Genomic DNA, 27,960 nt, shown 5'->3' on the forward strand with positions numbered 1-27,960 from the left:
ATTTCACTACATCCTTGTTCCTCCCATTTTTGTCTCATCTGTTTTTCAGTCTGGGTTTGTAAGTTTTTGAGAACAGTTAAATCTATGTACTCGCCTTCCCCTTGTGGGGGGCTGACCACATAGATCTCTGTAATCATGGTGCCATTTAAGGCAGCATCCTTAGCCGCCATGTCAGCTCTGTTGTTCCCTAATGAAATCTCATCTGTACCTTTTGTGTGCGCCTCACATTTTATTACTGCCACTTCCGTTGGGCCCCACAGAGACTCCAAGACCCTTTTGATTAATTCAGCGTGTTTGATAGGCTTACCATTTGTTGTCAAGAAACCTCTCATCCTCCATAATTGACCGAAATCATGACAGATCCCGTATCCATACCTGGAGTCCAAGTACACATTTAACCTTTGGCCTTTGCCAATGATGCAAGCCTGCATCAATGCCATTAGTTCTGCTACTTGAGCTGAACAGCTGCTTGGTAGCTTACCTTGAAAAAGGACATTATCTTTGGTAACCACAGAGTATCCTGTAACAGGTTGCCCTTCTGAATAGTATCGGGACCCGTCAATAAAAACTGTGAGGTCTGCATGGTCAAGGGGAGTATCTTTCACTCGTCCTACCTCCTCATAGTAGTCATCTATCATTTCTTCACAATAGTGCTCGTCTATAAAGGTCTCTATGGTCTCAGGTAGTAAAGTGGCAGGGTTCAGATTCACACACCTCTTAATTGTAATGTTTGAAGGTGTGAGCAAAGCCAACTCATATTTGGTCAACCTGGCAGTTGACATATGTTTGGTGGTCAAGTTCTGCATCACTGCATGAACCTCATGGGGAACTAGAAGTTCAAGGGGGCTTCCTAGCACGATGTCTGCCGTTTTTGACAGTAGTTCAGCAGCAGCCGCCACAGCCCTAACACATGGTGCCATGGCCGCCACTACTGAATCCAATTGGCAACTGAAGTAGCCCACTGGCTTATTCTTTCCCCCATGGTCTTGTGTGAGGACCCCTGATGCTTGCCCTCCCGACTCATGGCAAAACAACTTGAACCCTTTTGCGTAATCAGGAAGTCCTAAAGCAGGAGCTTCACTGATCAGGTTCTTTAAAGTTTCAATTGCCACCTGCTGTTCTGTTGTGAGTTCTAGCTTCCCCTGAACATTTACTGATTGGTAGAGAGGTCTGCATATTTCAGACATGTTTGGAATCCATTGTCTGCAGAATCCCACTAATCCCAGGAAGGCCCTGAGCTGTCTAGCATTCTCAGGCATCCTTGAGCTCAGTATGGCTTTCTTGCGGTCTAGGGTCAAATGTTTTTTACCTTGGGATATGCAATGTCCAAGGAATACCACCCTGTCTTTGTTGTATTGCAACTTAGAGGGAGAAACTCTGCATCCTTCCTCTCCGAGGTGATTAAGAAGTGACATGGTTGTAAGCATACATTTTTCCTCATCATCTGCCCCGATCAAAATGTCATCTACATAACTTAGAAGTGTAATTCCCTCTGGGCAAACCCACCTGTCCAAGCATTCTTTCATTGCTCTACTGTATTCATTCGGGCTGGATACCATACCTTGCGGCAGCCTGGTCCACGTGTACTGCTGACCCTCAAAAGCAAAAAGGTACTGGCTATCTGGGTGCAGTGGCACAGTGAAGTACGCATCTTTCAAATCGACCACGGTGAAACACCTGTTGGAGGGCTTAATGTTCCCCAAGATGGTATGTGGGTTTGGGACAACAGGGGTATCTTCTTGAATTATTTTATTTACTGCGCGTAAATCCTGAACCATTCGGTACTGGATTCCAGTTTTCTTCTTCACCGGATACAATGGGGTCTGTGCAGGTGAAGTAGTCTTCACCAAGATACCTTCTTTGAGGTAATGCTTTATTTGATCCCTAATCCCATCCATTTGAGCCATTTTTAAAGGATATTGGGGCAATCTCGGGATAGCTGAGTTTGGTTTCAATTTTATTTTAACTGGTGAACTGTTTATCATGAATCCTATCTTTCCCTCCTTTGACCATACCTCAGGGTTCACTATTTCTGACAAATCACTTGGTAAACTTTCTTCTGTCCCTGTACGCTGGACTAAGGAACAAAGGGCAATGATGCTATCCCAGGTTTCTCTAACAGGGTCAAGCTGTGTTTCAGACACTGAGGGTATGGTCACTTCCACTCCATTTTCGGTGAAAGATATTTGTGCTCTCATCTGGGTGAGTAAGTCTTTTCCCAGCAAGTTGCAGGGAACAGAATCACTCAACAATAGGGAGGCTTCAGTATGAAAAGGCCCAATTTGTATTTTTGTGGGCACTGTTTCTAACAATGGGTATGTAATCCCTCCTAGTCCCACAGCATTTGTGGAACCTTGTATGGGTAGTTCAATTTCATTAGATCGCAGCACTGATCGTGAGGCTCCTGTATCTAAAAGACAATTTACAGTTTGGTCATTAAGCTTCATTTCCACATAAGCATTTCCTTTGCCTGTGGTGGAAATGACAGGCAGAGCGGTTAGTCAGTCAGATGAAGAGTTGGGCACTATGTCAGTGTCCTTATTCTTCTGTGTCATGTTATGTTTTCCCTGAGGTGTGTAGTTACACTGTTTGATGAGATGTCCTGGGTCCCCACATCTATAGCACACCCGTGGTCGCCTACGGGGTGGGGGTGGCTCCCTTTGTGTCTCCCTCAATTCATCCCCTCCACTTACAATACAAATTTTCTGAGGCTTTTTTCCCTCTGCATCCAGTATGTTTCTCTCTATGGCTGTAGCCAGAGATAAAGAGGAGAGCGGTTTGTCTCTCCAATCTGGATTGGCAATCATCAATTTTTCTCGAATTTTACCTTTCAGCCCTGTCATGAAATTATGCAGTACCACTGGTTTAAGGTCTTCACTAGTGATGTTACACCCAGCTGATTCGATTGCTTGTTTAAACTTATTGTAATAAGCCATGCAATCCTCATTTGCAGCTTGGGTCACAGAGGATACATTGGACCATGATTGAGGGGGGGTAAACAGTTTTGATCAATGTGGCAAGGGCACTTGTCCAAAAGTGTCCTTCCTCACTTGAGTCCTGTGCTACCTCCCTTGGGATAAATGTTTTGCTGACTACTTCCTCAAGATCCCCCTCCCCACACACTCGTTTGATAATTTGGAACATGTCACCCCATGTAGCTTTGTAGCATGTCTGAGTATCTACTATTTCCTTTGCAAACTTAGCTGGATCAGTTCTTGGATGGGGTATGGTACTCAGGAGTCCCTTCATTTCTGCAGGAGTCCAGGGTATATGGTGTCTAACAGTACCTGTCTGGTTACCCTGATTATCTGATAGCACTTGCTCTCTAACGGGGAATAAAAGCTCAGGTGAACAAGGACCCTCTTCCCAACTAGGAGCAGCAGGAGATCGTGACAGGTTGACACTGCTCCTTGGCCTACTTGAAGTTTGCTGTATCTGTGGTTGATTAAGGAGACTTATGTCATTTTTAAAAGGGTTAGTGTCACTTACCCTGCATGGCTGGCTGTTGGTGTTGCCTGGCTGTTGCTGCGGTGTTAAAGGGATTGTATTTGGATTTAACTGTAAAGTGCCTTGAAAAGTGCCGCTTAGACCACCAGGGTGGGCCATTTCCATACCTCCATTCCCAAGGATGGGTGTGGGTGTAGATTCAAGATCAATGAGAGGGGGTGCCACCTCCCCTCCTGGGTTGTAGTGGTTCAGATGTTGTTGCCACCCAGGTGATGGCAAGCTTGGTAGTCTCACCATGCTAGTGGATTGTGAGGATAGTGGAGCATGACAGAGACTAGATTCATTGCTTGTCTGGGATGGAAATGAGGGGTAAGCCAGGGGTGACAGTTGAAATTGCCAGGGGTAATTGCTAGCACCATCAATATGAGCTGGCATTCGCCCATAAAGGGGCAAATATGGACTACCATTCAACATATGCTGAAGGGGAAGTGGCCTGTCATATGGGGCTGGGGTATATTCATGGGGAATACTCCCTACTACTTTACTTGTTCCATACGCTGGTGGTGGTGTTTCCTCCCTTAGCTGTGTAGGAGCTGTGGGTTTGTTTAACTCATTAGTCAGTCCTGAATACAACGAGGATTGGCATACAGATGTAGAGTCATCTCTCTCTCTGTCAGGTTGTATGTGGGCCAGCCTGTCACTGCTACTGTGTGTTGTCTCTAATGAGGTCTGCGTTAGCTGTCTGTTGTCGCTGTGTGCCTGTACTTCCTCTTTCTTAGTGAGATCACCTGGTGGCTGTGTGTCAGCACTGTCATCAAGAGCTTCTGCAGCAGCTCTGTGTTTCACATCCTGAGACACGGCCTTATCAGTCCGCCTACGAGAAGACCCGGACATAAGTGCTGTCCAAGCCTGGTGTGCTCCCATATCCAGCACATCAGTGTCTTCAGTCCCCTCATCTTCTAGCCGTGGTGACCCTCCTGTGCCTGATTGTTTTACTGTCATGATGGTGACGTCTTCGGATCGGCGAATCGCCTCCATCATCCACCTACTCCATGCTTCTCGCTCGTTTGGGCGCGTCATCCTCACCCTGTGGACATCCCACAAATTTTCCCACACCTTTGGTTTAAAAGTTCCCTTTCTGGCATATTTCTGGTTAGTCCATCGCTCCCAGTCCTCCAAGTATCGGGAGACCCACGGTCCATACTTGCTACACATCTCTTCTCGCGGCGTCAAATGCTGCGGCTCACCGCGATTTGACGCTCGCTTCTGAGCAATTGAATTCCCCATAGTATGGACTATGTGTTCCCCTTGAATTCCAAGCAATTCTCACACCAGAGATGGCCAATCTCTGGTTTCGCCTGGGAGCAACTTGAGCAACAGGTTCTCTCCCTGTTGCTACCGTGTGAACCACTAAGCACACTGGAGTCAGCCAATCCCGTCACCCCTCTGTTGATTTTCACAAGGGTCAGCAAGGTTTTACTGATGTTATTCAGCAATATTGTGCTCACTCCAGCACGTAGTAGAGGGAGTCACAATAGTCACACTGTCTCACGTGGTCTGGCAAGTAGCAAGGTTTTATGTTTGTCCTTGCTGCCCAACAGGTCACCCGATCCTTTACTGTCGCCCAGTAGGCATTGGTCTGGTGAACATTGCCAACCCTGAGAAATCCAAACTGCAATAATTGTGCGGGTGACAAGCACTTAGATCTGGCTGAGTGGACCCTTCACTGGCTTGGTCTGACAGAGGGTCCCCTCCCGATGGACTAACCTCAACACCACCATTTACAACCTCTATTGAATGGCAACTGACCGAGTCTAACTGATTGGGCTCGTTTCTGAAGTGGCACTGAGTTTGCTCTCCTGATGCCCTGATACCAAAACCGAACCTCAATGCTCTCTCTGACTCAGCCCTGGTTCCGTATACTTCAACCAAATCAGGACAACACAACTCCCTCCAGCGACAATAACACCAGGAAACCACTAGAAACACCACAGCGCAGGCTGCAACAGCAAACCCATAAGTCCACACACCACAGCCTTGCTCAGAATAGGGTGTATATTCTATGGTCATTTAGTCAAAGGAAGAAACCTGCTAGTGGCATCACCAGTCTAGCCAGTAATTTATGCAAAATTCATATTTACAGATTTTCGGGTTTTTGAATTATTTGAGCCCGTCTAGCCCTTAGGTAGCGCTCAACACTTTCCTGCACCTGTGGGATAGGGCGGTGGCAGGGAGCAATTATTGGCAAACTCTCAAACTCGTCAGATTCCTCTGAGCTTTTTGAGTCCTGTGCTTGTTCTCCAGGTATCTGGGGATTGGATAGGTTCCAGGGTGCATTCAGCACTTGCCAAAATTTAATGCCTAATTCGCTGCACTCCCAGGGCGCTGAATACAAAGAGAATGTATAGCTGACTGGTGGCTGCAGCGAGCCAGGTGGCTTGTAAGATTCTATCACAACTGGCTTACGTTTATCTAGAAAGGTGTTTGGGATACCACAGGTTATTCTTCTTCTGACCAAATAACCAACAATACTAAATATTTTTTGTAACGGTGTTAGGCACTCAGGACATGTATAAAATTTCCTATACAGTGTTGTACAAGCCGGACACAAAGCTGGTAAATTCACTCTCCTCCTCTCCATTCATCACCCCAGTGCACCGCAGTGATTGGCTGGCTAAATGCCTTCCAACGCGATGTATCACTGATATTTTATGCTATTAAGGTGATCAATGGAAAGGAGAAAACGACTCACCAACACATACTGGTGAACACAATGATCAGCACTAAGTGCAAGCACTTATATCTTGACCAACCAAATACTTTCACCATATGCAACAGAAACTTCATAGGAACAACACAGTTTGACCTTATTTTCAGATTACACCCTGCCGTGAACACTTCGTGTCCCTATATGTTAATTTACTAACATTACTGATAGTCAGCGATACTAATTAAGAATCCTATTTTGCTCTAAAGTTCTATTAGGGATGTCCGAAGTGTCTCAACAGTATGTATCCTGAGGCAATGCTTAGAACACAAATAATGGCATGAGTCATTCACACATTTACATCAGAAACTGCAGCACAGTAATATATCACTTATGCTTATTCTCTATATTTTTCAAGCAGCAAGCTAGTTAACAAAAAGACACGGTATGCACACAGGAAAAAAGTTATAAAACATACCAGAACATACCACATTCTAGGAGGAAGCCGTCAGAAGGTGATCCATATCAGATATCGGCCGAGCAGAGGATGAATTCGTACGCAGCACAGGGGTGCAATATCAGATTTAAGGTAATAACGCTCACCTTTTACAGCGCTGTGAAGATCCAATATTTGGACCCCTGAGCTGATGCTAGTCCGGTCTCCGCTCTCCCAAAATCAAAAGGATCCCTTCAGAGATGTGCCACAAAGTCAATTTATAGTTCTAATTGCCCGCGTTCTCCACCAAAACTGTCAAAGTGATATACTGACAGTAATGACTCAAGGCACACCTCTTAAAAGGACGGCTTGTTTATTTGTCATCAAGAAGCTTGTTGATGAGGCATGTGTAGGAGACAAATGCTTCAATTTCACTAGTTACAACGACTTTTATCAGTTACAGTTATGCAAAAATATACATGCCTCTGGGCAGTTCAGGATGTCCATCAGTGTTACAAAAACCAATCACAGTTCAATAATCAGTGCAGACATGAAGCAGTTAACATTTAATTCTTAGAACTCTCCACCCATATTATAATGAGTTTCACCACCCACTGTTCTCTTACTCAACCTTCTGTTTAAGGTCACAAGGGGAAGTGGTTCAGTCTGGACAACACATCACTTGTCTAAATCTGTCCGTGGGGCCCCTTTTCCACTAAAAGTCAAGGAAGCTAGGACATTGCAAAATAACAGTAAATCTACTATTAGGACATGTTCAAGAGTAGCAAGTGTCCCTGAGCACGTACACATCATGTGGCCTTCTTCTAACAGAATTTGTTTATATATCACCAAATGGAGCTAATTTAAAACAAAATGTCCTTTATATAAACCAGACAGGTATCACAGCTTTGTCACGTGTACGGTGCTTTAGGCAGCAGACTTGCCCAAATGAGCTGCACTGAGACATCCTCTGAATAAAGATACGCTCATCTGTCTTAAGCCCTTGGGCTGAGTTCTCAATGAATAAATCGAACAACAAGATGTTCCTTTCTAATTATTGGTAATAGTAAAGGTCTCTCCCCCAGGATCTGCACTGATTTTTATTAATCAACCTACTTGAAAGGCAGCTACCTCCAGCACTGTTCAGCTTTCTGCATATCAGAAGAATTGGCCTACAAATGACATTCTTCTGGCTGCTGCCATCAGAGCGCAGTGGAAAGTATTGATTGCTGCACTGTATCAGTAGCAAAGCGATCGAGCGATCATCCGAAACAACAACCGTTAGGATTAGCCCAGGAATGTATTTCATATTGACTTTAAAAAGGTAAAGGCTTTAATGAAAGAGGGCCTTGTTTGCACAAAAGCCCCATGAGAGGATTGTGCATTGATCCAAAGGCATTAGCGGTCATTTCACAGAAAGCACTGCAAGCTTGCAGGTCACACTGTACAGTGTGTAAAGCAGAGTGGAAACCCCTCACAATCCCTGTTCATGCCAGAAGACCAAGGCCTCGATTAAACATTGTCTTTGCGATAACTTTTTCCAGTCCGTTAAATTACCGAATTCGAAGTTTTTCGATTTTTAGTTGTATTCATCAAGGTTTTTCCGCATTCGGTATGACTTCGATAGAATATCGATAATGCGGTAACCATTCAGTAGCATGACGATATTTCCATTTTACAGCGGTAATTTAACACAAGGCCATAAGATTCCTATGGAATTGTGGGTAAAAAGGCAGTCCTTTGAACACCACGTAGCAACATTCCAAATAGTGCTGAACACATGGACCAGGATTCTGGAAGTGGCTTGGGACAATCCCACAATTTCACCAGCTACAGCTTGATAGGAGCCTTTTCTGAAAAAATGTAGTGCAGCAATTTAGTTAACCCTGGCACTGCCTGTGTTCTCTTACAAGGTGATTCAAGAGAAATGCCGATGTCCTGGTATAGCAAATAAATCCATTCTCTTGCAAACTGATATGGTTCTATCTAGACCTTATTCTTGCCCTTCTGCGCCTTTGAATCATTCTCAGCTGATACATAACCACTTCACATGGCTCCATCTTCTCTGTCAGCAATGATCTGACAGGAATAACGACAGAGCAGTGAAGGAGATAACTAATCCTAAATTTAACGCTAAACCACGCCCACTTTCAGTTTCATGAAATGCACTTTCTTCCGTTTTATCGCATCATTACCGAATGCTCGCTAACAGCTGTAGATAACTTTGAAGAACCCTGAAATCAACTTATCGAGTTCAGTATTTTACCGAGCTGCCAGTAATTGATTTGATAAGTCTTGATAATTCGAGGCCAAGACTCTACTGTATAATCAGAAGATAGAATGATAAATAGTGATGGTCATGTCTAGGAAAACTCATGGAAAAGTATGGGATTTGTTTGATCAGCTGATAGATTTATCACACAACAAGTGTTCTTGTTCGCTAAATACAAAGCAAGTGATTTTGCAGCCGGTAGTGGGCCGTCTCCTCCTTTTTGTTTGGATACTATCGAAGCAGTTAGAGCAATCCGGCCGAGACTGGGCACCGGCAGAGACACAGGTTCTCAGTGACCTGCACAGCTGTTCACCACGCACTTCTTGCGGTCGATAGATTTATCACATCATGCTTTAGCACATGATCACGGTCAACAAATCAGAGAATTACATATCCATCACCTGACCAAACTGATCACATGCTTCTCCATGAGTTCTCCTAGACATAACCATCACTAGAGATAAATTACATAATCAGATACTAGCAGTGAACAGCATGTATACAGAAGAAACTAAAAAAAATAGGATATTGTGCAAAAGTACATATATTTCAGTAATTCAACTTAAACGGTGAAATGAATACATGAATAGACTCATTGCATGCAAAGCGAGATATTTCAAGCCTTTGTTCTAATTTTGAGGATTATGGCTTACAGCTTATGAAAACCCCAAAATCAAAATCTCAGACTATTAGAATATTGTGAAAAATGTTAAATATTCTACGCTCAAAGAGACTCTAATCAGCTGATTACTCCAAAACACCTGCAAAGGGTTCCTATTTCATTACATTACTGTGTTTTTTGGACGGTAAGACGCCCCTTTTCTCCCCCTAAAGTGGGGGGAAAAAGTCACTGTGTCTTATAGTCCAAATGCAGGGATGCACAATGACTTGTGAATGCCTGCCACTAAGAACCTCCAACGTGCCGCAATGTCGGGTACTCCCTGTACTGTGCCCATGCAGAGGAGGACACTGGGGGACACAAAGTGGCATAGAGGAGGACACAAGAAGGACAGAGGCGCACAAAGTTTTGTATCTTTTTTCCCCTGGTTTTTGTCCTCTAAACCTGGGTGTGTCTTATGGGTCAGGAGTAGGCCTGAACGATTTTAGGAAAAAATTGAATTGAGCGATTTCTGTACGAAATTGCGATTTCGATTCACGATTTCCTTCAGATCAAGCTTTGTTTCCCTTCTGTGCCTGTTTGTTCCCTCTCTGTCCCCCTGTCTCTCTTTGTGCCCCATTTGACTCTTTATGCTTTCTTGCCCCCTTTGTGTCTCTGTGCCCGCTCTGTTTCTCTCTGTGCCCATTCGGTCTCCCTCTGTGCCTCCTCTGTCCCCCAAGCTGCAGCAGTGCTGGACATACCTTCCAGCATGAAACCAGCGATGCCCATCTATCCACTTCGCCTCCTGCAGGCTCTAATGCAAGGAATACTTCCGGCAGACAGCGATAGAGGATGGACAGCGTTGGACACGTGCGAAAGGTATGTCCAACGCTGCGGGCCGCATGTGCTGGGACTTTGGGGAAGTGTGAAGCCACTTCTTCAAACTTCCCCCATGTGGAAATGACATGATTGCGATAATTGCCGCTTTGACGATTCCGAAATTGTGATCTTGATGATCGCGATTTCGATTTAAATTCGATTTATCTTTCAGGCCTAGTCAGGAGCTTCTTATAGTCCGGAAAAAAAACACAGTGGTTTCACCTTTTAAGTTGAATTACTGAAATAAATACTTTTGTGTGGTATTCTAATTTTTTGAGTTTCACATGTACATTGTCAGCAGTTTGGAAAAGATGTAAATGGGAGGGTCCATTTTTCATGTATTCAAGAAAGATTCGGTGGCCGATATGCAATTCACTTTTCTCCTGAGTTTTCTCCTAGGTGATATTTTCCCACCTCGTCATAAAATGTGTTTTTAAACCACCAGCAAGCAGAAAATACTCAGATTAAATTTGATAGTACTTTTTCACCAACTTTTGGGTACTTTTTCAATTGTAAGATGCTGAAAATTTAGTCTAAAGAGAAGAAAACAAAAATCATCTCCTAGGAGAGAAGTCGGGTGAAAGAATTAATTGCATATGGGCTAGTGTGTTTTAAGAGATCCCCCTGACGAAGGCATGCACCGAAACACGGGGTTGGGAATGATTGCTTTTATGTGCAAAGTCTTTACCAGTAAGTGCATCTCAGCCTGCATGAGTCCAACCACTGTCACAGTCTGTACAATGTTCTTTCAGACTTCCTGTACAAGAGTTGTGAGCAGACCCCTTGCATACCGGACGTTTGCAGAAGCAGTGTTCGCCACAGAATTTTTTTTTCCAGCCGGGTGGCATGAAAAAGAAGCTGGGTGGGGCGAGATGAGATAATGCTAGGCCGGTGCTTTTCAGCACAACTCTGCTTACAGCAGAGGAGGTAGTGAGCCGATGACAGCCGGGTGCTCACCAAACTAGATGGGTGGAGCACCCGGCTAAAAGGGCCTGAGGAGGACACTGAGAAGTATACATTACGCTGAGAATGCTGGAGACCTGGAAGTGTGTCTTCCTCTCGTCGCTGTAGCCTTGAGTGCTCTGGAGGAAGAAGCTATACCTAGGAGAATGAGGATACTTTCTGCTCCGGACCGATCTACTAGATCAGGGGTGTCAAACTCAAATACAAAGTGGGCCAAAAACCTAATCAGGAGCCAATCTCAATGTCTACCGGCCACCTTCCTCCAGCTTTCTCCCCAGAAATTTTGCCAGCCGGGTGGCATGAAAAAGTAGCCGGGTGGGGTGAGATGACAGAATGCAGGGCCAAATTTAATGGCTCTGAGGGCCAAATTTGTCCCGCTGCCCAGAGTTTGACATGTAATAATAATTCCTTTTTTTGTATAGCGCTTTTCTCAAAGCACTTGTGAGGCAGCCACTAGAGCAAACTCAGTAGACAGCAGCAGTGTTAGGGAGTCTCGCCCAAAGAACTCCTTGCTGAATAGGTGCTGGCTTACTGAACAGGCAGAGCAGAGATTTGAACCCAGGTCTCCTGTGTCAGAGGCGGAGCCCTTAACCAGTACACTATCCAGCCAGTGCATGTAGGTTTTCAGCAGCGATCTGATCAGCTGCAGATTGTAGGACTCATTGCAACATTTAGTGGGCTGGGAAGATTTCCATTGTGACCAATAAATGGTATCATCCTGATGTAAAACTTCTTGCATTGTGACCGATGAGCTTTAGAATTAGCAGTGGTACATAAGCATTGCACAATGCAGCCTGCTGCCTCACCACAATCTGTCAAATATGTCAACACGGCCCACAGAAACGAAAAAAAGCAATTAAAGGGAGGAGTTCACCCATCAAAACAAGATTAGTGAGCTGGAAAAACACGATCAGAGCACGGCCTTCAATCTCACTAATGAACATATAAGGGATGGGAATCCAACCAGCTGACATTTGATTTTCCATGTGAACCCAAGTGCAGATCCCTGCTAGAAGCCATCTGTCTGTGAATGGAAGAAAAGCTGCAGGCCAGTTCTGACTGCAGCCAATGCTCGGCCTATGCATTCTATGGTAATAAATCCATAGGATCGCCTCCCAATTCACAGCCTCTATCCTGCATCTCATGAGCAGAAACACTCTGCTCCAACAGCCATCACAACTACTGGAAAAGCATCTACAGAGAAGCTGCCAAGCAATAGGCAAGTAATGCACTTAACAAGTACAAGATTATCATCATTAACATGCTACTGAAGTGCTGTCTGCAGAACAGCTCAATTGCCTGATATCAGTCTTTATACACAGTTGCTATGTTACTGCTGAAAATGCAGCTCCACTTAAAGAGAAACTCTGACCAAGAATTAACTTCATCCCAATCAGTAGCAGATACCCCCTTTTACATGAAAAATCTATTCCTTTTCACAAGCAGACCATCAGGGGGCGCTGTATGGCTGATATTGTGGTGAAACCCCTCCCACAAGAAAAGTACGTGTTCCTGGCAGTTTCCGGTCTGGGAACCTTGCTGCATTGTGGGAAATAGCAGTTTACAACTGCCAAAAAACAAGGAGCAGCTACATCACCTGCCAACAGTAAAAATGTCACTATGTAATAAATGTTAGAATGTAAATCAGGGATTTAAAAGATTTTACAATGGGCAAACAGTGACTAAATCATTTATACATAATTATTGTAAAAAAAAAAAAAAGCATTGTTTATTACATTATTTTCACTGGAGTTCCTCTTTAAGGACTGTAGGCTTACACCGCCCTATAGACCAGGCAATTATTTACACATTAAGCCACTGCAGGTTTTAGGGCTTGCTGCAGGGCTGTATAACTGAGCACACAAGTGACCCCCCCCCTTTCTGCCACCAACAGAGCTTTCTGTTGGTGGGGTCTGAATTCTGCCACCATGTTTATTTATTTGGTGGTTGTTGTTTTTTTATAAATACTACTATTTTTTTTTATTTTTTTTTTATTATTATAACCCTGCCCTTCCTCCCCACGCTAGCCAATGACAGCGATCAGCTGTCAGCTCTTTGCCAAGTCTGCCGAGTTGTGAGCTAATATGTTAACACAGGGGGTTAACCCTTTCTGTGCTCTCAGGATACCGGGAAGCAACCACGCTACAGCAACTCTGTAGGAGCTCTTGAAGCTGTAATAAGGAAATGTTTTTTCTTTTAAAAGGTTATTATGCTGTTGCTTAGCTATCAGGGCAGAGGAAGTTCTGAGTTCAGGTCTACTTTAAAGCACACCTGAAGTGAGAGGGATGTGGAGGCTACAGTATTTATTTCCTTTTAAAAGGCACCTTAAGGCCTGGAACCCACTGAAAACCGCAAACGCAAAACGCATCCGCTAGCGTTTTGTCTGAGCGGTTTGCAAGCGGATTCATGCGCGTTTTTGGTCGTGTTTTGCAACATTTTATTTTTTTTCCCCAGCGGGTGCCTAGCGTTTTGCGTTTTTATCCTGATTGGTCCTGTGAATTATTTTTAATTTTGTTACAGTGTGCTGAACCGCAAAACGCTAGCAAAACCGCTCAGTTTAGGTTTTGCTGAGCGTTTCTGCTAGCGTTTCAATACTTTACATTGAAGCGCTAACGCTCCCAAAATGCTGCAGGTCCTGCGTTTGCGTTTCTGGGAAACGCAAACGCTCCTGTGGAAGTTGCCCCATCCATTAACATTAGCCCAGCGTTTTGGCAAACTGCTAGCGTATCGCAGTGCTGCCAAAACGCTGCCAAAAGCGCTCCTGTGGGTTCCAGCCCTAACAGAGCGATATGGATGTTTCCTGTTAAACAATACCAGTTGCTTGGCAGTCCAGCTGATCTCTGTGGCTGCAATAGTGGCTGAATCACACCCCGAAACAAGCATGCAGCTAAAAGTATTAGAGACACAGGATCAGCAGGAGAGTCAGGCAACTTCTATTATTTTCAAAGGAAAAATCCATATCCTTCTCAGTTTAGGTTCCCTTTAAATAATACCAGTTGCCTGGCAGTCCTGCTGGACTGTTTAGCTCCAGCAGCATCTGAATCACACAACGGAAACAAGCTTGCAGCTAATTCAGTCAGAAACGCAATCAGCACTGTCTCGGATCAGCTGTGAGAAATCGCAATCGTTTTTTTGCACAGATTGCAATCCAAATTGTATGTTTAGGTATAGCAGACTGCCGAGCCTCGGGGTCTCTGCCCATTTGTAGCTGATAAGCAGAGCCTTCCTTTAGGTGCCCATACACTCGTCAGATTAGCAGCAGATAGATCATCAGATGGATTTCTTATCTATCTGATGTGTAAAAGGAACATTTTTTACTAGAATAGAATTCCAATAGATTTCAGTTTGAAATCTATTGAAAAACGATCTGATGGCATTTTTGTGCCATGAGATTTCCATTAGGGCCAATGCAAAATGATAAGCAATCTCAACAGATCGACCTAGATTTTCCACCCTGCCAGTTCGATGGAAATCCATCGAAATTGAACGAAATCGGCTGTCGATCGGTCGATTGGACAACCGATTTGCGATCGATTTTGATCGATCGGACAGAAAATCGGCTGAGTGTATGGGCCCCTTTTCATGAAATAGGTTTGCTCTTTGATAAGGCAATGTTTGTATTCTAATTAACTCCAACAAAGGGTTTCTCCCTTCACAGACAGATCACAGTGTGAATATGCTATTTGGAAGGATACAGGTCCGTACACACGCCGGACTGGAGGCAACGACGGGTCTGTCGTCACCTCCCGCTGGGTGGGCATTCCAACGACAGTCCGGCGTGTGTACGCACTGTCGGCAGACTGATACGGCTGTTTCTGAGCGATCCGCCGGGCAGATCGCTCAGAAACAGCCGTATCAGTCCGCCGACAGTGCGTACACACGCCGGACTGTCGTTGGCACGCCCACCCAGCGGGAGGTAACGACAGACCCGTCGTTGCCTCCAGTCCGGCGTGTGTAAGGACTTTACCAGTTGACACCAGCAGAAGCAAGCCTTCCACTCAGCAGGGCTGCAGACATACTGGAGCCATTCCACCAGCATTAAAAATAACTGTAGTATATGATTTTGGCTTGTTTAAAAAAAAAAAAAAAAAAACCGTACCTAGGATAGTTATGGGAGTTATACCATTTGATTCGTGGTATCTTGCTGAACACTTTGGTACCAATATTGAGGCACCAGGTAAACCACGACAAAGTTATTAAAGTTCTCAGGAACTGGATATTCCACAGTAGGCAAGTTTGAGGTCATAGGAATTGTCATATTGTAAGGATTATAAATCTGTCATCAGCACAAATATGGCATTTATCGTTCTGACTTACAGTGTTCCACAGTTAAACCTAAGAATCTCCCTCCAAGGAGAATAGACTGATTGGTTTGTAAACCGGAGGAATTGTCCCACCCCCAAAACTAGCTTGAATAAAACCAGGTTGTATACAGGGAGGGAAAGTCCTCCATATGAACAACTCATGAAGCATGCTGCTAGCCTGAGGACTGAGCTAGTGGCCATCTTGTTTGAACTTTGATCTGAAACAAAAGGAACTTAACTTGCTTTTCCTAAAACGGGCATATTTCATCGGAACCTAAGTATGCGTTTATTTCTTTCCATTTTATTTTTTTGTTTTTTTACACTGGGTTACTTTTCTCTTTAATTGAGGATTTTAATGATTTTCTGTATATATTAATTATTTATATTGCATTTATTAATAAAAAAAAAAAAAGACTCCTTTCTTTCCCGGCTGCACCAAGTATTCAGCCACACAGAACGCGTTTTAACCTCCTTGGCGGTAACCCCGTGTGTGACACGGGGTAAGCCGCCGGAGGGTGCCGCTCAGGCCCTGCTGGGTCGATTTACATAATTTTTTTTTTTTTTTGTTTGCTACACGCAACTAGCACTTTGCTAGCTGCGTGAGCATAACGATCGCCGCCGCTACCCGCCGCGCCCCCCCCCCCCCCAGACCCAGTGCGCTGCCTGGCCAATCAGTGCCAGGCAGCGCTGAGGGGTGGATCGGGACTCCCAATGACGTCACGACGTCGGTGGTGTCATCCCGCCCCTTCGCCATGGAGACGATCGAAGGGGGTAGGGGGATGCCGCTGCACAGGGCTAGGGCCTAGGGCTCGGTACATGATTTAAAAAAAAAAAAAAAAAAAAAAACACACCCCAAAAACCGCCCACGCTGCCCCCTGGCGGTTTTTAATAGACCGCCAGGGAGGATTAACTGTTTTTATTCGCAGGTATTAGAATAAGTGAGGTTAGGTCTTCTGCCCTTCTGCAGAGGTGGTGGCAGTTTTGTAAATAATAGAAATAGTGTGTAATTTGCGTCGCTTTAACTCGCAAGCTCCCTTCCAGCCTGTCTGCTGCCAAAATTCCAACGGTTTCAGCTCATTGATTGCATCCAGAAGTTGGGTTGAAATACATTGGAAGGCACTGAGCGGTCCGGCCACTAGGGGGCCTGTGATAAGCACTTATTAGAGATGCCTCAAATCACACAACTATACATGTATTTGTGGGCTGTACAGTGCTTTGAATTTCTCATGTATCTATGCTCCCCAATATTTGATTTGTGCTATGTACAGCGCTATGGAAGATGTTGATGCTATATAAATAAAAAAAAATAACTATGGAGTCTAAGGCCGGTTTCAAGCTGAATTTCTGCAGAAAACAGCCTTTGGGAATTACTGCGTTATACAAAGTAATTCTCATCTGGCAGCAGGCCAAGCAGGAAGCGACGCTCACTTCCTGTGGCCGAATGGATGACGTGAGCGCAAATGTATTGCTAACATAAGCTTCTGCGCATGTGTGATGCGTAAAACTTGCGGCGGTCGTTTTAAAACACTTGCGTCACCACAGACTTACACAATTTCCGGTCCGCCGCATGTCACCACAGAGTTGCACGGTAACAGGTTTGCGCTCGCGTTAGATTAGCTACTTCTGCTGCTCCGTGTCTAGTGTGATATGCCCCATAGACTCATTGCCCTAGCGTTAGCCTGCAGTGAAATGCTGCGCCGCACAAGCGTGAAAGGCCCCTAAGACTACTACCTGCATAGCTGGTTGCAGACAGCCATATTGTGGATGGTTCAAATCTATTTCTTTTCACAAACGGATCATCAAGGGGCTCTGTATGGCTGAGATTATGGTGAAACTCCTCCCACAGGAAACTGAGGACCATGGTCCTGGCAGTTTCCTGTCTGTGAACCTCGTTGCATTGTGGGAAATAGCTGGTTACAACTGCCAAAAAAGCAAGCAGCAGCTACTTCCAGTGACATCACCTGCCAGCAGTAAAAATGTCACCATATGGTAAATGTCAGAATGTAAATCAGGGAGAAGAAAGATTTTACAATGGGCAAACACTGACTAAATTATTTATACAGAATTGTAAAAATTAAGCACCTTTTTATTACATTATTTTCACTGGAGTTCCTCTTTAAAGTATCATGGGGTACACAATAGTTCTCAATGGGTACTCTGCATCAAAAGTGCTATAAAAAAAGTGAAGTTTAGAGGATGGTCTGGAACTAACCACAGCGTTTTGCTGATAATATACACACAATAAAAGTTGTGCACAGCACATGAATTCCCTCCACTAGACACAGTCATGCACTAAACACCATCAGTGTCTGTTCATTCTGCGATTTGCTCTCAGGGCGCTGCAACTGAGAACCATCCCACTGGCCATATTTGATTTATGCTATAATTAACTACAATTGATCCTGGCTATAGAGGTCAAGGAGAAAGTGATTGCCTGGGGGGACAGATATATGAATGAATAAATGTCCTCTATGAAAAACATGACAGCCGGCTGTATAGTTTATACATCTCTACCAATATATATAAATCTAGAAGATGAAGGATCCACCATCTTAGCAGTAGTAAATGGCATAATGAAATTTCAAGCAAAGCCAGCCATAGAGTCAACTCAACTTGCTTGATAAAAAAAAATGACAGTCAATCAAAAAAGAAAATGATTGCAGTACCACAGACAGAGCAATTGATGTACATCGGCTCTCTAGGTAGGAAGTCAGTGGACAAATCCGTTATATACCCGCCTCTCAATCTCAACCGTCGAGCGGTTCCGTCAAGACCAGCCTTATCAGCCTGCCGCGAGACTGTACACACATGGAAACTGTTGCTAGAATGGCCGCCCCGCGGGTGGGTCCGATGACCTGTCATTTGAATAAATCAGGCATGTGTACGCCCCTTTAGCCATAACTGGAAGGGTCTTAACTAAAGTATGTCTTTATTCGTAGATACTTAAAAGTGAACTTCCAGATTAAAAATCTACTCAGCAGCACTGAAAAGGCTTGGTGTTTCTTAAACAGTTTCACAGCATCAGAACTTTGTTTTTCTTACTAAAGCCTCATTTTTAGCTGCACAGAAGCTAAGCTCCGCCCCATCAAAGAAACCTTCCCTAGGCATTTTCCCCTGATGCTGTGCAAAGCCTGACGGGATTTCTGAAGATGTTTTCGTTGTCTAGCGTGCGCAGCTGGGAGGGGTGATCAGGACATCACCAAGCCGCCTCCGAATGGCCACCAATCAGAGGTGCGCTGAGCCCCCCCAAGAAAATACAAACGCACCTTGAAACCAAACAGAAGCTCTGCATAAACATCAATAAGCAATGATATTAAATGGGAGCAGCTGACCAAAGTTACTTACATTTGTACATGGCGAGGAAAGGAACAGCGATACTTAAAAACAGATTACATCCTTATGACTACCTGCTTGAGAGTGCAAGCCCCACTAGTGGGATAAAATACACACACAGCATTCAATTAAAATGCACCTGTCTACCATTGGAGGATATTTCCATAAGAGCTTGCATGCAACTAATTAAATACTTGTCCCTCCCACTGCGAAGAAGTCATCCCCAATGGGAGGGGCCCTAACACGAACTAATCCTAAATTACGCATATGCATAGCCTGGGTGCGCTACCAAGTAAAAAGGTAAAGTTGCGCAAAGGTGGATCAGCGCATCACCGCATCACCAGGCGCAAAGGTGGATCAGCGCATCACCAGGCCGCGTCCAAATGGAATGCAGAAAGTGTTCTGTATTTGTTTAGGCAGATAAACCTGTCTAATTAGCTCTTATCAGCAACTGTGAATAGACTGCAGGAGAGCGATGCCCAGGAAGCTCTCCATATAGTAAAAACTGAGGCTTAAGGCCCATACGCACGTCGGACTTTTGCAGACGGGTCGTTTGAGCGTCCTGTCGTCCACACGCCAAATCGGGCGTGTGTACAGACTGTCGTTCGGGCGATAAGACTGATTTTGAGCGACCAGTCTTATCACCCGAACGACAGTCTGTACACACGTCCGATTTGGCGTGCGGACGACTGAACGACGGCACGTTCAAATGACACGCCGTTCGCAAAAGTCCGACGTGTGTATGGGCCTTAAACCTTAATGGGAAGTTCTGAGTTCAACTTTATCAATATTGTAAATTTGATTATCATTAAATGATAAATGTATCATTAGATGTAAATCTTATTCCCCTACAAAAAAAAAAATTAACTTACTTCCACCTCCCCTGGGCAGACAGTCCAGCTGCAGCAGTCCTGTCCTACACAGTGTCTAGAATCATGCTGCAACATTACGGTTTCCAGGGTCCAACAACCGAGCAACACCAGGTTCCCCCTAGTACTGGTTGCCCACGGTAACCATTGTCCACCAGGAGGCTGACATATGAAATTAGGCCATGTTGTGGGGAGGGGGCCAACCTGAAAAACGAGAGAAGCTGCCTGCACTAATCATCTGACGGTGACAGCACTCTGCAGCCCTGACAGGAAGAATCAGTGCTGAGAGGAGTCACGTGACCACCCATACAAAAGGAAATCAGAAGAACAAGATACTCAGCATAACATTCTGCACATGACACACAGGGGTGGAGACCAAAACGCCTCACAGGAACTTCATGCCGGTCTAGCCACAAATATCTCACAACTTTATCTCTGTGAAGCATTCGGGAGATCATATTCCTGTATAAGCCTCTGACCCTGTGATAACTGGAATTCAAAGGACCAGATCAATGGGAAGATGAACCAGCATCAGCCAATAAATGTCTTAAAAAGTCAATGCGTTTAGACTGCCATAAATCCCGACAGAATTGATAAGAGTCCGAAACGCACACTTCTAGCCTGGGGGAGGGGGGATTCCAAGCAAAATCAATAATTAAGTGCACTCAGAGACAAAAGACACAGTGTTAAAATAAACTGGTCAAAGAGGACATGGCCAAACTAATAAGGCTACGCTCACAGTGGCTGTTGTGTTGCATTCCTTGTAACGGCACGGAAGCGACGGATCGGAAAAGTGGAGCCGCATGTTATCCTGCATTGCCTCACATACAATGAAGCACACAATCAAAAAAAAGTATGCTTCACCGTTAAAAAATGTGCGTTTTGCGGTAACACACTGCATGCAAGTCACTATGATGCCGCAAGCCTTTATAACGCAGGACCGAAAAGACACAGGAAAAAGCTACAAGCAGCCAATAGTGCAATATGTCTCTACAGCAAAATAAATGTGTAAATACACTTACAAATTTCAGGTTGCAGGAAATGCAAGCACCAATATGGTCTATGGAAGAAAACCTGCCTCTGCTCAGGTCTACGAAGTTCCACAGAGGTTGCTCTCCTGGTAGATTGGGTAGTTCCTCGAAATAAGTGCTACTCAAAACATACAACCTCCAAGTAGAGGTGTGATCAGTATAAATGTAAACCGGTGGAGGGGCCCAAAAAGTATATAAAACAATTATGCAATTGAGGTGCTCAAGCCTACTACATTTCAGCTAAGACACTTTTTGATGGTTTTAATTGACCCAATGAAGTGGGAGATACCCGAAGAAACGCGAGGTTTAAAAATGTTTGCGCAAAAAAAATTACCCATTTTAAAATAGCTGCAGTGCTTTTATCTCTGGTTGCAACCTACAAAAACCCCTCAATGCACATAATATTCATTTCAGTGTGCAAAGTGTTAAATTAAAATGTACATATTACTGTAATTATGCAAACATTACTCATGTGCATAGTAAATGGGCTGCAAAAATGAAAGAGTAGCCATTGCAGAACTTCTATAAAGGAAATTACAGGACTCAGGCGTGAACCCGCCCAGACATGTAAACAACTGACTCACTAGTGTGGGTGTCCTAATTTATAACTCATGCTGAAATTAGGCATTATTATTGATTTATGAAGCAGACACATATTCCATGGGGCTGTACAAAGTAGTAGGCACTACTACAGTACTAACAGACACGCCCCTCCATACTGCGCATGCATGAGAACGCCTTCTCGCACATGTGCAGTATGGAGCAGCCGTCTTCAGGAGCACTAGGGTTCCCGAAGATTGCCAAAGCCTCTTGCAGCGGTGGAAGTGAGCAGTCTCCAACCCATCGGTCAAGGACTACTAACGGGGGAGACAGCGGTGGTGGTGCTAGCTAAAGGTCTTTCAAGCATGGGATCACAAATCTGCATGGGGACTCCTGGGGCCAGGAAGCTAAGGAGGTTAAAGTATTATAGGCAGAGGATCAGCAGGACAGCCAGGCAATGTGCATTACTTAAAGTGGACCTGAACCCAGAATGTCTTCTCTGCTCTAAAAGATACCTAACAGCATAATAACCTTCAAACAAAAAACATTTCTTTGTTACAGCTGATACAAATCCTAAAATAAATCTGCAGTGTTTCTACTTCCTGCTTCATGGAAGCAGACATATTTCTAAAAGCATGTGCTTTCTAATGGGCTTATCTACAATCTCTGCCATGGTAGTCATGTGACACAGGGAGAGATCAGATTACAAAGTGATTAGACACAGATAAGGGGGAATTACAACAGGTTAAAGCGGGATTGTCACCATAAAAATCAAATTTCAACAGCAACTGCTCTGAGTGTATTGAGTGATAAACATGCTAATCCTGCATTCAAAACTTTTTCTGCTGTTATGGTTTGAAGTTAACATATACCTTAGGAGCACCGGCCCTTTTATTGCGATTGCCAAATAGTTGCATGCTGGGGGTCTTTTTATCCTCCTCTTCCCTTTATTTCCCCCTACTTCTAATGACATAAGACAGTGCACTTCCTAGTATAGACCTCAGTGGGAGTGTCTGAAGACTCTTGGAGGAGGGCAGGTAACGAATACACAATTCGCAACAGGAGAAAGAGAGGAAATGTCATCTGGAGGTCAAAGGTAACAAAAATGGAACCTGCATAAAATAGGATTCTCTGCGTTTCCTTTACAATTCACAGGAATCATAACGTGGACAGTGCAATACATCTGTTCTGCAAGTAGAACTAGTATTTACTTATGTTTTTTTTTATTTCTAGGTTAGCATGAGTGTCACTTGTTCTCTGAATACATACAGGGTGCATTTCTGTATGTTTTCTTTCTGTCTTGTGCAAGAGTACAGGTCCACTTTAAAGAACAAGTGACACCCATGCTAACCTAGAAATAAAAAACACATATATAAGTAGATAAATACTAGTTCTACTTACATAACAGATGTATTGTGCGATCCACGTAAGGATTCCTGTGAATTTTATAAAGAAAAAGCAGAAAATCCTATTCCAGGCAGTGGCCATCTTGCCAAGCTAATGCTGACATCATATCCTCCCTGACTCTTGTTCCCCCCCCCCCCCCCCCTTCTCTTGCTCATTGTGTATTCATTAGCTGCCCTCCTCCCAGAGTCTTTAGACACTCCCACTGAGGTGTATACTAGGAATTGCTCTGTTTTTTTTTATTTACACATCCAATCACTGAGTCACCTCAGCCTTGCTCGTAAACACAAGTAATCAGAGGGTGTTTCTGATAAGCAGCTAGGCAGGGAAATAAATGGAAGAGGAGGAATATATTATAGATAAAAAGAACTCCCAGCATTCAACTCTTTGGCACTGTTTGGCACTAGGGCCAGTGCTCCTAAAGTATGTGATAACTACAAACCAGAACAGCAGAAAAAGTTTTGCAAGTTTTGAATGCAGGATTAGCATCTTTATCACTTAATACACTCAAACCAGTTGCTGTTGAAATTTGATTTTTATGGTGACAATCCCGCTTTAAAAGTAAATACACATGTCAGCCTCCATATCCCTCTCACTTCGGGTTCCCTTTAACAACCTTATAATGTTGGTTGTTAACAGCGGTAGGCCTTTCTGTTTTACCTTCTCATCTGCAATAACGATTTGGCTAGGGAATGTGGGAGAGAAGCCAGCCCTGAAATATTTCCTAGATGAATGTCCAAACATCCCAGGTAAACGACATATGCAAGAGTAAGATAAAAGTATACCCGAGGTGTGACATGATGATAGACGTGTATGTACAGTGCCAAGCATACAAACAACACACAAAATAATCGCCAGAGGCAGTCGTTATCCGAACACAGTGAATCCAGCGCAGGAGACTTGGGCGCACAGGGAGTAACTTCGGTGCCGTCAGGAGACTGAGCTGAGTTTTAAAATACAATAATTCGGCTTCCAGCAATAGCTGGAATCCGAAATTATTTCATTCCCCACCATCCATGGCAGCCTGGAGGGGGAATAGTATTTAAAGGACTTACGAGGCCAAGAATTTAGAAAAAAAAAAAAAAAAAAGTTAGCTACCTGCGTCAGCTTGTCAGGCACGGAGGACGCCATCCGCGCCCTCCGCGGCGTTCCGCCGGATCCCCGCCACTCAGTAGCCCCCCGAATGGTCCCCGACCGCGCGGCCCGGGTCGGGCTCTCCAGCCTGTTCAAAGATTGCGGCCGGAGCTGGCCGCGGCTGCGCAGTTTGCATAGCCGCGAGTGCGGCTGCGCAGCTCTAAGGCCAACCCCCCGATCCACGCTACTGTTACGTAGATCGGGGGGTTGGCCTCAGAGCTGCGCAGCCGCACTCGCGGCTATGCGTACTGCGCAGCCGCGGCCAGCTCCGGTCGCCATCTTTGTACAGGCTGGAGAGCCCGACCCGGGCCGCGCGGTCGGGGACCGTTCGGGGAGCTCCTGAGCAGCGGGGACCCGGCGGAACGCCACGGAAAGCGCGGACGGCGTCCTCCGTGCCTGACAAGCTGACGCAGGTAGCTAACTTTTTTTATTTTTTTTCTAAAATCTTGGCCTCGTAAGTCCTTTAACACGGCCGGGACTTATGCAGCAGCAGAATCAGCCAACCGGCTGAGTCCTGCGCCCAAGTCTCCTGCACCGATTCCTCTCGTACGCATAGTTATCAGCCCCTTTGGCAGCGTTTCACCTGACGTGTGTACAGAGTTTCATGCTGGGTACATAATGCCATTTCCCATACGATCAATGGGAATCACATGATTATTTCCATCATGTCCAATCTGCTCCCGTTTGAGAACAGAAACGATCTTTCCGAAGTTTTCACTGGAAAATTGATCCCATTATCGGGAGTAGGCTGGACAGGTTGCTCACAGTCACATAGGTCACATAACCATGAGGAAAGAGTATAAAATAGAATAAAACCTTTGGAGAAGGGTGTGCTGGCTGCCATTGTCTTAGTAGCATGTGGCTGGCCTATCTGAATCACAGGATAAACCTTTTGGCAGAAGGGAGGTTTCACTAATATAATATGTCCGCTCTGCATTTAGCCGCTTGTCAGGAATTTAACACGGATATAAAAAAATGGAGCCACTACGGTGTCAATGCATCAAGCGTTCCTGCAGCAACGCATTACACTGGGGAAGAGGCAGCCTATTTGCATTTGACCTTCAAGCGATTTAATGATCGGGAAAAGTGCTTGCTTGGTGTCCTTTTTTCATTTTAAATGCTAATACAGAGGAGACGATCGGCTAGCCGCAGAGAATGGCCCACGGCTGCTGCACATTATTAGACACGGCCGGCAGAGAGCCGGATAGGAGACTTTATTCCGCAGTGTGTAATTCAGAGGAAATCACCTCTTCCTACACAACCTGCTCCCAGATGTGGAAGAGACTGGAGAGAATAGGAGCTGTCAGTCCTGGGATGGGATAGCGGGAAGGAGGAGACTAGCAGAAGACATGTCAGTCCTGGGATGGGATTGCGGGATCAGGAGAATAGCAGAAGACATGTCAGTCCTGGGATGGGATAGCGGGAAGGAGGAGAATAGCAGAAGACATGTCAGTCCTGGGATGGGATAGCGGGAGGGAGGAGAATAGCAGAAGACATGTCAGTCCTGGGATGGGATAGCGGGATCAGGAGAATAGCAGACGACATGTCAGTCCTGGGATGGGATAGCGGGAAGGAGGAGAATAGCAGAAGACATGTCAGTCCTGTGATGGGATAGCGGGATCAGGAGAATAGCAGAAGACATGTCAGTCCTGGGATGGGATAGCGGGAAGGAGGAGAATAGCAGAAGACGTCAGTCCTGGGATGGGGTAGCGGGATCAGGAGAATAGCAGAAGACATGTCAGTCTTGGGATGGGGTAGCAGGATCAGGAGAATAGCAGAAGACATGTCAGTCCTGGGATGGGATAGCGGGAAGGAGGAGAATAGCAGAAGACATGTCAGTCCTGGGATGGGATAGCGGGAAGGAGGAGAATAGCAGAAGACATGTCAGTCCTGGGATGGGATAGTGGGAAGGAGGAGAATAGCAGAAGACATGTCACTCCTGGGATGGGATAGCGGGAAGGAGGAGACTAGCAGAAGACATGTCAGTCCTGGGATGGGATAGCGGGAAGGAGGAGAATAGCAGAAGACATGTCAGTCCTGGGATGGGATAGCGGGAAGGAGGAGAATAGCAGAAGACATGTCAGTCCTGGGATGGGATAGCAGGATAAGGAGAATAGCAGAAGACATGTCAGTCCTGGGATGGGATAGCAGGAAGGAGGAGAATAGCAGAAGAAATGTCAGTCCCGGGATGGGATAGCGGGATCAGGAGAATAGCAGAAGACATGTCAGTCCTGGGATGGGATAGCAGGATCAGGAGAATAGCAGAAGACATGTCAGTCCTGGGATGGGATAGCAGGAAGGAGGAGAATAGCAGAAGAAATGTCAGTCCCGGGATGGGATAGCGGGATCAGGAGAATAGCAGAAGACATGTCAGTCCTGGGATGGGATAGCGGGAGGGAGGAGAATAGCAGAAGACATGTCAGTCCTGGGATGGGATAGCGGGAGGGAGGAGAATAGCAGAAGACATGTCAGTCCTGGGATGGGGTAGCGGGAAGGAGGAGAATAGCAGAAGACATGTCAGTCCTGGGATGGGATAGCGGGAAGGAGGAGAATAGCAGAAGACATGTCAGTCCTGGGATGGGATAGCAGGATAAGGAGAATAGCAGAAGACATGTCAGTCCTGGGATGGGATAGCGGGAAGGAGGAGACTAGCAGAAGACATGTCAGTCCTGGGATGGGATAGCGGGAAGGAGGAGAATAGCAGAAGACATGTCAGTCCTGGGATGGGATAGCGGGAAGGAGGAGAATAGCAGAAGACATGTCAGTCCTGGGATGGGATAGCAGGATAAGGAGAATAGCAGAAGACATGTCAGTCCTGGGATGGGATAGCGGGAGGGAGGAGAATAGCAGAAGACATGTCAGTCCTGGGATGGGATAGCGGGAAGGAGGAGAATGGCAGAAGAAATGTCAGTCCCGGGATGGGATAGCGGGATCAGGAGAATAGCAGAAGACATGTCAGTCCTGGGATGGGATAGCAGGATCAGGAGAATAGCAGAAGACATGTCAGTCCTGGGATGGGATAGCGGGAGGGAGGAGAATAGCAGAAGACATGTCAGTCCTGGGATGGGATAGCGGGAAGGAGGAGAATAGCAGAAGACATGTCAGTCCTGGGATGGGATAGCGGGAAGGAGGAGAATAGCAGAAGACATGTCACTCCTGGGATGGGATAGCGGGAAGGAGGAGAATAGCAGAAGACATGTCAGTCCTGGGATGGGATAGCGGGAAGGAGGAGAATAGCAGAAGACATGTCAGTCCTGGGATGGGATAGCAGGAAGGAGGAGAATAGCAGAAGACATGTCAGTCCTGGGATGGGATAGCGGGAAGGAGGAGAATAGCAGAAGACATGCAAGTCCTGGGATGGGATAGCGGGAAGGAGGAGAATAGCAGAAGACAGGTCAGTCCTGGGATGGGATAGCAGGAAGGAGGAGAATAGCAGAAGACATGTCAGTCCTGGGATGGGATAGCGGGAAGGAGGAGAATAGCAGAAGACATGTCAGTCCTGGGATGGGAAAGCGGGAAGGAGGAGACTAGCAGAAGACATGTCAGTCCCGGGATGGGAAAGCGGGAAGGAGGAGACTAGCAGAAGACATGTCAGTCCCGGGATGGGATAGCGGGAAGGAGGAGACTAGCAGAAGACATGTCAGTCCTGGGATGGGATAGCGGGATCAGGAGAATAGCAGAAGACATGTCAGTCCCGGGATGGGATAGCAGGAAGGAGGAGAATAGCAGAAGATATGTCAGTCCTGGGATGGGATAGCGGGAGGGAGGAGAATAGCAGAAGACATGTCAGTCCCGGGATGGGATAGCAGGAAGGAGGAGAATAGCAGAAGACATGTCAGTCCTGGGATGGGAAAGCGGGAAGGAGGAGAATAGCAGAAGACATGTCAGTCCCGGGATGGGATAGCAGGATCAGGAGAATAGCAGACAGAACACATCCAAGGATGACATTGTCCCTGCAGAGAGGTCGCTGCATGACAAGATAGAACCGGATACAGCTTTCAATATCCTCAGAATTTATGGCACATTTAGGGCCCAGACAAACG

General features: G+C 45.5%; 1 protein-coding gene across 8 annotated transcripts in view; it reads right to left on the minus strand.

Annotated features, from left to right (window-relative positions):
• The window catches only part of KLC1 (kinesin light chain 1), a 203,042-nt gene that overhangs the window by 131,471 nt on the left and 43,611 nt on the right, over positions 1-27,960 (minus strand). The window lies entirely within an intron of this gene.

Source organism: Hyperolius riggenbachi, chromosome 9 (genome assembly GCF_040937935.1).
Source record: "Hyperolius riggenbachi isolate aHypRig1 chromosome 9, aHypRig1.pri, whole genome shotgun sequence".
NCBI classification, from domain to species: Eukaryota; Metazoa; Chordata; class Amphibia; order Anura; family Hyperoliidae; genus Hyperolius; species Hyperolius riggenbachi.